Consider the following 12,775-nt stretch of genomic DNA (forward strand, 5'->3'; position numbering starts at 1 on the left):
CCAGCTACTTACCGTTATCTGATCTCTGACAAGCTAATTAAAAACATTTTGTGGGGAAAAGATTCCCTATTTAACAAATGGTGCTGGGTGAACTGGCTGGTGACCTGTAGAAGATTGAAACTGGACACACACCTTTCACCATTAACTAAGATAGACACTCAGTGGATTAAAGATTTAAATTTAAGACATGAAACCATAAAAGTATTAAAAGAAAGTGTAGGTAAAACACTTGAAGAAATTGGCCTGGGTGCAAATTTTATGAAGAGGACCCCTCGTGCAATTGAAGCAACATCAAATATACACTATGGGGACCTGATCAAACTAAAAAGCTTCTGCACAGCAAACAACACAGTAAGTAAAGCAAGCAGGCAGCCCTCAGAATAGGAGAAGATATTTTCAGGTTATGTCTCTGACTAAGGTTTGATAGCCAGAATCCACAGAGGACTCAAGCGTATTAGCAAGAAAAGAACATGTGATTCCAACTCAGGGTGGGCAAGGGACATGAAGAGAAACTTCTCTGAAGAAGACAGGTGCATGGCCAACAGACATATGAAAAAATGCTCATCATCACTAATCATCAGAGAAATGCAGATCAAAACTACTTTGAGATATCATCTAACTCCAGTAAGATTAGCCCACATCACAAAATCCCAAAACCAGAGATGCTGGCATGGATGTGTAGAAAGGGGGACACTTCTACACTGCTGGTGGGAATGGAAACTATTGCGTCACTTTTGGAAAGATGATTCGAGAACAGTTAGAGAACCAAAAATAGACCTGCCATTTGATCCAGCAATTCCTCTAGTAGGTATATATGCAGAAGACCAAAAATCACATTACAACAAAGATATTTGTACCAGAATGTTTATTGCAGCCCAATTCATAATTGCTAAATCATGGAAGAAGCTCAAGTGCCCATCGATCCACGAATGAATCAATAAATTGTGGTATATGTACACCATAGAATATGATGCAGCCTTAAAGAAAGATGGAAAGTTTACCTCCTTTATGTTTACATGGATGGATTGGAACATATTCTTCTTAGCAAAGTATCTCAAGAATGGAAGAAAAATTATCCAATATATTCAGCCCTACTATGAAACTAGTTTATAACTTTCATACAAAAGCTATAGACCAATTATAGCCCAAGAATATGGGGATGGTGGAGAGGGATGGGAGCCCAGAGGGGAGGATAAAAAAAAAAGAATGATTATGTGTGAGTACACATGTGTGTGCACAAATAGATGGAAAAATAAAAGTGCTGTAAGCGTGAGTTGGTGTACATGTATGTATATCCTAGCTCTGTTTCCTGAGGGGGCCTAGAGTCAATGACATCCCAGTCACAACAACCATACCTGCTATGCAGATATTGATTTCCAAACACCATGCTTCAGGCCAGGCCCTCACTCACTGCTGTAATCTCAGCACTCTGGGAGGTCAAGGCACGTAGATGGCCTGAGCTCCAGAGTTCAAGACCAGCCTGGGCAACAGTGAGAGCTCATGTCTACTAAAAAATAGAACAACTAGCTGGGGATTATGGTGAGCTTCTATAGTCCCCGCTACTCGTGAGGCTGAAGGAAGAGGATCTTGAGAATTTATGATACTCATTTCTTATTTTTGAAAGGAGTATCATTTTATGTAAGATATTAACATTAGATGAAGCTAAAGGGTATAATGTAACCCTCTGTACTTTCTTTGCAATACAAAAATCTCTTAACCTCAAGAATTTTAGGTTGCTCACTCTACCCAGGGCAACAAAGTGAGACAATGTCTCAAAAACATAAAATAAATAAATACATATCTTGCTTCATTAAAAAGAGCCCCTTTGAAAAATTCTCACTTCTAGAATGAGGGCAAGGAAAATATGGCACAGTCTGGAGCACATAGTGGTGCAAGAGAGTAAGGACAAGTTCAAGAAAATAAAAAATAAATGGAAGAGAGCATATCACAAGAACAGAGGTGCCAATCTGAGACAGCTCCCAGTGGCAAAAGTTGGAACAGTTTGAACAACAAAAGAAATATTAGTAGGGACAGATATAATTCCAAAATAAAACAAATATCCCTAAGTTCCATAATGACTTGATAAATGATTACATAAATAAACAGCAGTAGAATGAGATAACTTTCCCTTAAGTGTTCCAAGTAAGTAATGTAGAAGGGATGAGGGAAATAGAAAATGACCATTAGAATACCACAGTAACAACTGCTGCAGACGGTATCCACACACAGATGCTGAAATCAGTGGGTAAAACGTTAAGGGCAAAAGGACATTTGCATTACTTCAATATAGCTCCCAAAACTGTTTATTAAATGGGCGGTGCCTGTGGCTCAAAGGAGTAGGGCGCCAGCCCCAAATGTCAGAGAAGGCAGGTTCAAATCCAGCCCTGGACAAAAACTGCAAAAAAAAAAAAAAATGTTTATTAATTATTTTGCTGATTCTAACTTATGCCCCAAAACTCTTTAATAATGCTCCCTCTAGCAGTTGAAGCTTAATTCCCCCCTGCTTGAGGGCTGGACTTGTTCATTTGTTTCTATTAAATGAAAGCCTGTGGAGAGAGCTGGCAGGCTGACTTTAAATGAGTGATCAGGGTAAGCAGCAGTAAGTCACGGTGATCTTGTGCTGTGATTCAGTGATGCGGCCATGCCACCTCTGGGGCATGCTTTCCCCAAATCCATAACCTCAATTTAATCACGAGAAAAACCCAACAGATGCAAATTGAGGGTATTTTATAAAATATCTGGCCTATAGTCTGTAAAAGTGTCAAGGTCATGACAGATGAGGAATGATTGAGAAACTGCCACAGTTGGGAGAGCATTAAAAGGGCATGATGACTAAATGCCATGTGTATCCTGAGATGGATCCCCAAAGAGAATGAGAGTTTAGACCCCCAAAAGGCAAAATTATAATCAAGTCTATGATTAATTTAATAGTATTTAGGATGTTAATTTCTTATTTTTGAAAAAAGCATCATGTTTATGTAAAATATGAACATTAGAGGATGCTAAAAGCTATAAGGGAACTCTCTGTACTTTCTTTGCAATAGTTCCATAAATCTATAACACTTTAAAATAAGAAGTTCAGGAAAATAGTGGAAGTGTTTAAGATCCAGTTCCTAGGATATATTAAGGATTTAACAAAATGTTTTAAATGAAATAGTTGCTATATCTGATAGCATTTTTTTTTAACCCAGCTATAGAATTATCTCCATTGACTTTTATGTAAGTCCAATCTGCAGCTCAAATGTTATCTTTATATCACATATAAACCCTTCTAAATTTATACATATTCTAACTATTTTTTCTTTAGAATTCATGACATACTTGATGCATTATGTGGTTTATCTCACATCTAAAAATATAAACTTTTAAAAGGAAGAGCCATATCTTTTATATTTTTTAAGACTCTCTTCAGGGCCCAAAGATAGTAAATGTTCATGATGCATTCATGAATTAACAAATGATAAAATACATGACTAATTATTGTTGTAAGTATTTGATTTGGTTATTCTATACAATTATGTGATATTGGAAAAAAGATTCATGACTTTTTTTGGCTTTATTAACTCATCAGAATCTCTAATAAAGTTTCATTTAATACACGTTAAGAGATTGCTCATCTCACCCATGTTGAACAGGTCCTTTGATAATACACAATTATGATTCTAAGCTATGGCTTGAGGAGAGTAGAGGAATGGTGAAGGGTGATACAGTAGAACATCAACCATTTGCTTCATGGTTCTGGCTACTTGGTGAAGAACACTGGACTCTCTTTCAGGGTCACCTAAACAGATTCTCTATCAGAGCAGAGGGATCTTATTTTGAAAATATTTTCTACTATGAAATTATCTTCCCCAGCTAGGGAAAAGAATTTTAGAAATTTTTTATAAGTTAGGCTCTATAGTAGTAATACAATATGTTCACATTTAGGATATATTGCCCTATTTGTAACAAAAGAAGAATGTGACTTTATGCATAAATGCTTTTGTAAATATTTTCTGTCAATGAAAAACAGTGAAATTCTTGATCATTTGTAGCATTGTAAAATCAGTAGCTTACCATTGTATAATGACATGGCTGCTATCGCTCAGAGGCAAGGGGGCCAGCCTAGGGCTGTGAATTCTATCTGTTTTGAGAGGAATACTATTGGGAGGTGATTATTGCGAGGTTTCTGTGTTAGGGCCCCACTGCACATCCTTGGTCTTCTGACACTGAGAGGTAAAATGGATAGTGGGGATCAGGGAGATGAAGGGAAAGTGCTTTGGACAGAGAAGATTGTAAAGAACAGAAAGAATTTTACCAAAGCTTGTGTGGGTCTAGGAAGTTGGTTGGAGAACTTTCAGCAGTGGTGTAGAGAAGTTTAGCTGAGACTGAGAAATTGGGAATCCAATTTCTAAAATATCCAAAAGCTCTAAATATCCAAAAGCCCCCAAGAAGGAGAAGAGGTTACCTTTTGTTTGAGGAAGGAGTAGGGATGAGATAGCTTGAACACAATCAGAGGGCATGAGTTTTTCTCACTCCTGTAAGAGGATGCCAAGATATTGAAAAGAGGGAGAGATTTGTTGGGATTTGGAAGGGGACACTGTATATCCTTTGGTAGTAAGGAAGGAGAGTGAGTGAATACTGTCTTGCCAGGAGGCACTGAGAGAGGGGCTGCATTAAAGAAGCTAGTTTACATACTGAAGAACTGTGGGATTTTCTGGTAAAGTTAATTGCTGGATGTCAGTCTGAAGTGCCTGCCCAAAGTAGTGAGGGCTGTCTCTAAATCCTTGTGGGAGAACCATCCAAGTCAGCTGTTGGCTGATGGAAGAATCTGGTTCTCTCCAGGTGAAGGCAAAAAGGAGTTGGGATAGCTCATGGATGAAAATGGTAAAATAGGCATTTTTGTGATCTAACACTGTGTAGTGGGAGGTATTGGAAGGAATGTTAGATAGGTGGATCATAGGGATTTGAGACTACTGAGTGAATAGGCTTAACAATTTCATAATGGCCTGTAAGGATAGGGGTGTTGTAGGATGAATTTGTAGGTTTGAGAATAACAGTTGACTGAAGTTTGAGGATGAGTGGTTTAACTGTCCTGAGGGTTGCCTTGGGGATTGGATATTGTTTAAGGGAAGGGTATGAATGTTGGGTTTGGAGGTCCCAAAATTAAGGATGTCTGAATGAGGGGAGGTGATAGAAGGAAAAGACGTATCCCACACAATAGAACCCACAGGGAGGTTGGATTGAGAGAATGGAGGGGTTGTAGAAGACAACCCCTTTTGCTTTCACCTGGACAGGGGAAGGATTAGAGCAGAACAGGATGGGTAATGAGAGGTGAGGGCTGGTGGGAATTGTCAGGGTTGCTTATAATTTTCAGAGGATATCTCTACCTAGTAGGGGAACATTATGTAAAGGAGTAATAAGGAATGAATGTGAGAAAGAGTGTCCAGAAAGTGCACACCACAAAGATGGAGTAGAGTGAGGGTGAATTACATTACCATCAATACTCACCACCAAGATCTCTGTTCTAGAGGACATTTACAAGATGGCATATGAAAAAGGTTGCTCTTGTGTCTCATAGAAGAGAAATTGACTTACCTTCCACTAGCGAAATGTCCAGAGTTCAGATTTTGTAATTATCCAGGGGGCATCTGATTTTCCAGGAACCATCAATCTTTAGCAGCTAGGCCCAGAACATCAGGAAATTCAGGCATATTTTGTGAGTGTCTATGAACTAGGTCCTCAGAAGGACCCGGGCTGAATTTAGCCACATTCTGGGAGTGTCTGCAAACCAGGTCATCAGAAGAACCTGGGCAGTCAAACTTCCAATGAGGGCCTCTGCAGGCTGGACACAGTTGGGGGACACAGTTTGGGGGAAGGCATTGTCTTGCCCAGTGACCTGGCCTGCTACACTTAAAACATGGTCCTGGGAGAAATCTCACTCTTTTGGAGTGCCCTGAGGTAGTTGGGGTTTGTCTAATGGTGGAAGCCAATAACTGGAGTTCTGAGAGCAGCTACCATTTAGAGGCCTCCTGACAATTATTAAAAACTTTAAAGGTGGTGGCGCCCATAGCTCAGCGGGTAGGGCACCAGTCACATCCACCAAGGCTGGCGGGTTCAAACCCAGCCCAGGCTAGCTAAAACATCAATGACAACTGCAACAAAAAAATAGCTGGGTGTTGGGGAGGGAGCCTGTAGTCCCAGCTACATAAGAGGTTGAGGCAAGAGAATTGCTTAAGCCCAAGAGTTTGAGGTTGTTGTGAGCTGTGATGCCATGGCACTTTACCCAGGGTGACGGATTTTCTTTTTTTCAAAAAAAAAAATTAAAATATAGATCGATAAGATCACTCTGAGGGGGCCTGAGGGCCCTGAGAGGAAATTTGGAGTTTTTTTCCAGATATCAGGTACAGACTGAGAGATAAAATACATGTTTAAAATGAGTCTGCCCTTGTTGCTCTCCAGTGATAGGGTGGTATATTGTGGAGAGCTTCATTATGACTATGATGGGCTAAAAACTGGGCACGATTTTCATCCTGTTTCTGGGTTATTTCCTTTAACTTATCATAATTGATGGCCTTTTGGGATGCCTTTTTTAGTCCCTCTAAGAGACACTGGACCATGTGGTTACAAAGGTGGACCCCAGTAGCACCAGTTTGGTAATTCCAATAGGGGTCCTCCCTGGGAACGGCTGTAGCACCCTCTGGCAGGGTCTAGTCTGTTCTACATAGGTCTATGGCATGAATCTTGGCTTGAGTCCAGAGTTGCTCTCTATCTTCCTAAGTTAGAGTGGAGGTGAGGATGACATATAAATCATGTCAGGTTAGATCATATGATTGGGTTGGATATCTGAATTCTTGAGGGTATTTTGTGAGATCTGTAGAGAATGAACCTAGTCTCTGACTTATGTGGAAGAGGTCTGAAAGAGAGAAAGGGACATGAACCCTGACAATGCCTTCCATTCCTGCAACCTCTAGGAGAGGATATAGGGGTTGTGGTATTCTGGAAATGGGAGGTCCAAAGGTGTGGCCAGACCTAGTATTGGGCAGGGAAACTGGGTCTGCCCTGTTTCTTTTTTCTTCTGGGTCCACCATTTTTTTTCTCTCTACCACATGTTGTAGAAGGCGGGTGAGATGTGGTGAACAGAGAGGGGATGGGGTGGAATTTTGCAGTAGGGAGGAAGTTGGGGGGCTGTGGAGATGCAGAGGGAGGGATGATATGCTGCATCAAAGGAAGATAATAGAGATTCAGATAAGTTGGAAAAAGTTGGCGTTACCTGAGCCAGGAAAATCTGAGAAGGTTCACAAGATGAACACAGGGAAGGAATGTTTCAGAATATGAGAAATGCCTGGATGTAAGGCATCTCTGACCATTTGCCTAATTTTTGACAGTAATTATTGAGATCAGTGAGAATTAAGGTATCAAAGGTGCCATGTTTAGGCCAATGTGAGTCATTGCCAAGTTTGTAAATAGTCCAAGCAGAAAAAGATGAGACGTTTAGGTTTAAGGTCAGGATAGAGTTGTAGAGGCTTTAGGGGAGTTAAAAGACAGATTAAAGGTGAAGAAGGGGGAATTTGTGACTGTATGGTGCCCATATCAAAAAACTGGAGGTGGAAAATAAATGAGATTAAAGTGAAGATATAAAGAGAACTTTGGGGCGGGGGTGGGGAGAGGAGGAATGAAATGGCTGAAGTTGCAGCCAGAGAGGACCTGGCCTCTGCACTTGGCTATCAGATGGAAAAAGTGATCCGGACTCCCAGGAGGGTACTGGACAGGTGCACCTGGCCTGTGGGAGGTTAGTTCATGACTGGAAGAGGCATAAATGACCAAGAGTGGTCCAAACCTACAAGAGGTTGCTAGACCAGAGAGCCTGGCTCACTGAGGCTGGGATCAGGGAGACTATCTGGTCTCTGCATATGATCTTGGTCAAAGTAGGCTTGGCCTCTGTGTGTGATCTTTAACCAGCTGGAAAAATATAGGTGCAGTGGGGAACCAGATAGGTGAGCCTGGCTGGCTGAGGTTAGCCTGTGACCGGAAAAGACACGGACCACCAGAAATGGCCCAGCCCCATAGGGGGGCATTGGGTGGGTAAACCTGGCCCACTGAAGTTAATCTGATACCAGAGGAGACATGGATTACTGGAATTTTCTGCCTAAAATGGGGAGAGGGAAGGAAGTTTTAAAAGATGCTGAGAGGTTACTAGACCAGAGAGCCTATATACAAATGCTTTTTAAAGGTGCAGAGATAGAGGGAGAGGAGAAGAGGAATTAGAGTAGGGAGGAAAAGAGAAAAGAAGTTCAGAAAAAGGGTTTTACACAAAGGCTTACCTCAGTATTACATGGATGAATTTTAGGCAGGGTCAGAGGGTGTTCCATTTCCCTTCATCTTGTGGGAACAAGGGTCCGTTTGGTTGGGTCCTATGGGATATATTTTCAGCCCCCCAAGGGGCCTTCTTTCCATCTGAGTCACAGCACCATATGAGATGTTCCAGGCCCCAAAATGAAAGATTATTCTGAGGCATGAGACAAAAGGAAAATGGAGCGCCAGTTCTGTGCTTTTATCAATGTGACTTTTATTCCATCTGGGTGCAGGTTAGGGTGAAATTTCTGTTTGGAAATAAATACACATGTGGGCTATGGCAGATGGGGATTTTCAAGGGTCAGAGAGGCAGGAATTAGTCCATTCACTGTTTCCTGGGAGGGACATACAGTGGGTCCTTTGTGTGGGTCAGTCCTACCTGAGCAAGTGGGTGGGAAAGGGTCAGAGAGGCAGGTATTGGTCCATTCACTATTTCCTGGGAGGAACATGCACTTGGTCCTTCTGGGCAGGTCAGTTCTACCTGGGTGGGTCAGTAATCTGATTCTATCATTGTTGACTACAAATTTTATTTTCTTTAAAAATGCAAAATGTGGACAATCAAGAGGATTTCTAGAATTTGATAAAAGGCTACAGAATTTTCAGGAAATAAAAAAGAATTATCAACTAAAAAAAATTAGATCATTCTTAAGGACATTGGCAAAAAGCAAGTGAAGCTCCACATACATTGCTAGATGCCAAGGGTACAGCTAAAGTTCACCTTCCTTTGTTGAGATGGTCTCTTACTAGGGTCACTCCTTACATAATTCACAAAGAAGATATTTAAACTGACTTTTTTATTAAGTGTATTGCTAGTATTATATTTCTTACCATCAGTACAATTGTATTTGTAAAATGTCAAATTTGCAAAATAGTGACTTTTTCCATTTACCTACATTGTTGATTTCAGCAGAAGACTGTAATTAGAAGATGACAATTTTTTACTTTCTTACAGTAAGAAAATCAACTATTTATAGATAGCTCAATGCATGATACTATATAGACAAAAATATTTGTTTGTATATATAAAAATATATTTTTACTTTCACCTAAATGTTCCATCAAGGCATACTGAAAGGCTAATGAAGTTTTTTATATTATGACACCTTAGGACTGTAATTTTGAATGGAAAATGGAATATTCACCAATAAAAAGTATCAACTACTAGCTTCCCCAGAAAAATCAATAATTTTATAATAATAAAAACCATCAACAATTGTTTTGAAAATTAATGGTCTCTTTTACCTGATGTGGTGTGGGGGAATAAATCTTCATAACTCTGAAAAGAGTGCAGCCACACTAGAAAAACAGTCCAGAAACCAAACTGCAGGATCTCAGCAACCCCCTCCCTATAGTCCTGAAAGACAAGGTTAGTGTCACCGGGAAACAACAGAACAGTGAATTTCTACCCTAGCCCTGCAGGCAACCAATCAAGGAACTAACTCCTAAGATTTGCCCTTAGTGCAAAAATCAGTCCTTGTGCAGAAGAGGATTACTCTCTCCAGCAACCTCCTCCCACATTCCAACTACGGTGATAAGGTTAATAAAAGCCTGGTGAACTGTGTGAGGGCGGCTGACTTGGTCACACTCCACTCCACTCCACTCTTTTTCTCTTCTCAGTAAAGCCTCTCCTTGATCCCAGGGCTGGGTTCCTCCTTGCAGACCCTCACCTCACCTCTACCCCTGAACCCCTCAGTGTGGGATCATGTTTATTAGAACCAGAGTGCATGTGCATAGTTTAATTCCTCAATTTTTCTGGAGGCTACTGAGTCCTCAACAAGCAGGGAAATAGATGTTATAATGGAGCCAGAGTTAGAATGGATGATTCCCCTACACAGTTCATAGCTTTCTCTCATTTCTGCAATCAGCAGTTTATAGTACTATGCCAACCCCTAGAATAACAGGAAAAGTCTGACTCAAAGGAAATGAGTTCCATTTAGTTAAAGCCTCACTGGAGATTTGATAAAAAGTAAGCCATATACTTCTGTGAATAATCCTCTATCTGCAAATACCCCCAAGCATAGAACTAATTGAATTTAGGAGAAAATGCTAATATCCCTACTGACAAAATCTCCTTAAGTGTACTCTTCTTCACTATCCCAATGCCAACATACTAAAGAGATGAAACTTCTTGGATGAGTGTTTACAAATCATGATGCAGCTTTATATTATTAAAACATGATCACAGTGTCACAGAGCTATGACTGTACAGAATAACAGAATACTGGGGACAGGAAATTCATCATAGATTTGGAGAATATTCAAATAACCTGTGAAAACTGACTTGCCAAATAAACCTAATCTTTTTAGTTGCTATGGTAATTACTACATTTGTTGCAGAAATTTAGGAGATGCCAAATTCTTGGGCACAACGAAGCTTTATAAAGAGTATTCTAAGCATTCTAATTTTTAAAAATGCTTTTGGTTTGATGTTTGAGTTCACTGTAGGAATAAACTCCATTGGTAAATTCAAAGGCCATGAAAAGATGAAGAGAAAGATTAAAAGTTCAAGACAATGGGGAGGGATTAATTCTTATGATATTTATACCTTCTGCTTTTCTGTTAACAGTATAGTGTTTATAGGACATTAAATATTTGAGGCTGTGCCAGGAACCAGCCTGGCAAAGGTTAGACACCCTGGGAATAGACTGGCATGGGATGGAAAAAAGAGAAAAACGAGATCAGGAGGGCTTTTCCTCAACAGGAACAAGCAATCTCAGCTTTATTGCACAGATTTTATATATAGTAGTTTAAAGGCATGATCTTGTCATAATTGTATAACTTGATTAAAAACAGCCTAGGAGCAAAATAGCATTTTCAGCAGTCTGTGCTGACCAAAGGGGCATGGCTCCATTCTAATCTGGTTCAGGAACCAGCCATAACAGAAAAACCAGTGAGGCCAGGTTTGCATTCGGTCCTTGACTCAAATGCAGTTACTCAAACTGGGGGGCCTTGCCTCCCAGGAGGTCATTTCCCAACAAGGCTGAGCAAAGAGAGTGAGAATTGCCATTCAACACAAATCCACTGAGTTTCAATCTCCTGGGTTTAATTTCATGTTGCAAATGAAACCCACACAATTAGTCATCACTGCTACATTCCATATGAGCAAGAACTAAATTATTCCAGCCTTCCCTGGCTGCATCCATGGTGAGTGGAATCAGATTCCTTGAGGGCTTGTCTCTGTGGAGTTTGGGTGGGACCAGGTGAGATGCCTGTAACCTGTGGTGAGTCTTTTTTAGATCCAAGTGAACAGACATCTGTGAGCCTGAAACCATTCCCCAAGAGAAGGACCCATGGGAGAGTGACAAATAAGGTCAGTCCATTACCTTGAGAATTCCAAGTCAATACTGCACCAGGACTCAATTTGCAAAGAAGTTTCAGATATGAGGCACTGACATTTAGGCAAGGTCCAGGAGTATCCATGAGGACTTGAAAAACTATCTACAATGGAGTGATGAAAACTGAGGTCACAATCAAGAGATGCACTACATGATCTAAAAACACGGTAAACACTCAGTCACTGGGAAACAACCCATTTGGCAGCAGTCCCCAACAAGCAGAGTAAAAGGCTATCTGTGGAATGCAAGATACGGAACAGCAGGCACAAGATACGGAACACAATTGCAAAGCCCGTGTGAGCTTTGTCAGGTCCGTTAACCTCTGTCTCCTTCCCGTAAAATGCTAATAACAGTGTTTAACCCAGGGCATTTTCAGTTCCTGCTTAAAACAATGTCTAGCATCTAGTAAGTCTTCAGAAATACTGTTTTGTTGTTACTGTTATTTTGTTGTTTTCTTGTTGGAGGTGACTGGTGTTAAAGTAGCATGGGAGACTCTGGCCAAAGCCTAGCTTCATTAAGGAGCAGCTCTGATAGGACTCAGCTCCTGCCCACCTAGACCGAGAACTGTCTGAGCAATGTGTAGTAGGTTTACCTGAAAGCTTTCACCATGTCTGTCTCTGATTTCTCCGTCACTGAAACCATTAGCATTGTTACTGCTCATCCCTGTGGCATCTTCTGCGCGTAACACTTTGCTTTGGGACTTTGCAAAGTTATTCAACTTTCTGAGCCACAGAAACTTCTTACTACTATCTCTTGTGATTTTGTGCAGGGCATTCATATTTTGAAGTTTAATAATCACAAGAACATTCAGCATTTGGTAGAATATAATGAGGATCACTCAGTGAATTAGATGAGGTAACAACAATCTTAAAAATATGGAGCAAGAAAGTTACTTTGTAAAGGCAGGACTGGTGATGAAAAACTGCAGTTATGCAGTTATGTTAGGGGCAGAAATCAGCTTAGAAAGGGGAACTCTCTCTCATCTCCACTTCTGTAAGAATCCTGCTTCCTCTTCTGGTATCCCTGGCTTCCATACAGTCATTGGAAATATACCTACCCACAGTTAAATACGTAAGTGAAGCACCACCTCCTCTAGCAAGCTTTTC

The sequence above is a fragment of the Otolemur garnettii genome, unplaced genomic scaffold, assembly GCF_000181295.1.
Source record: "Otolemur garnettii isolate 467f Iridium unplaced genomic scaffold, OtoGar3 scaffold00154, whole genome shotgun sequence".
NCBI lineage: Eukaryota > Metazoa > Chordata > Mammalia > Primates > Galagidae > Otolemur > Otolemur garnettii.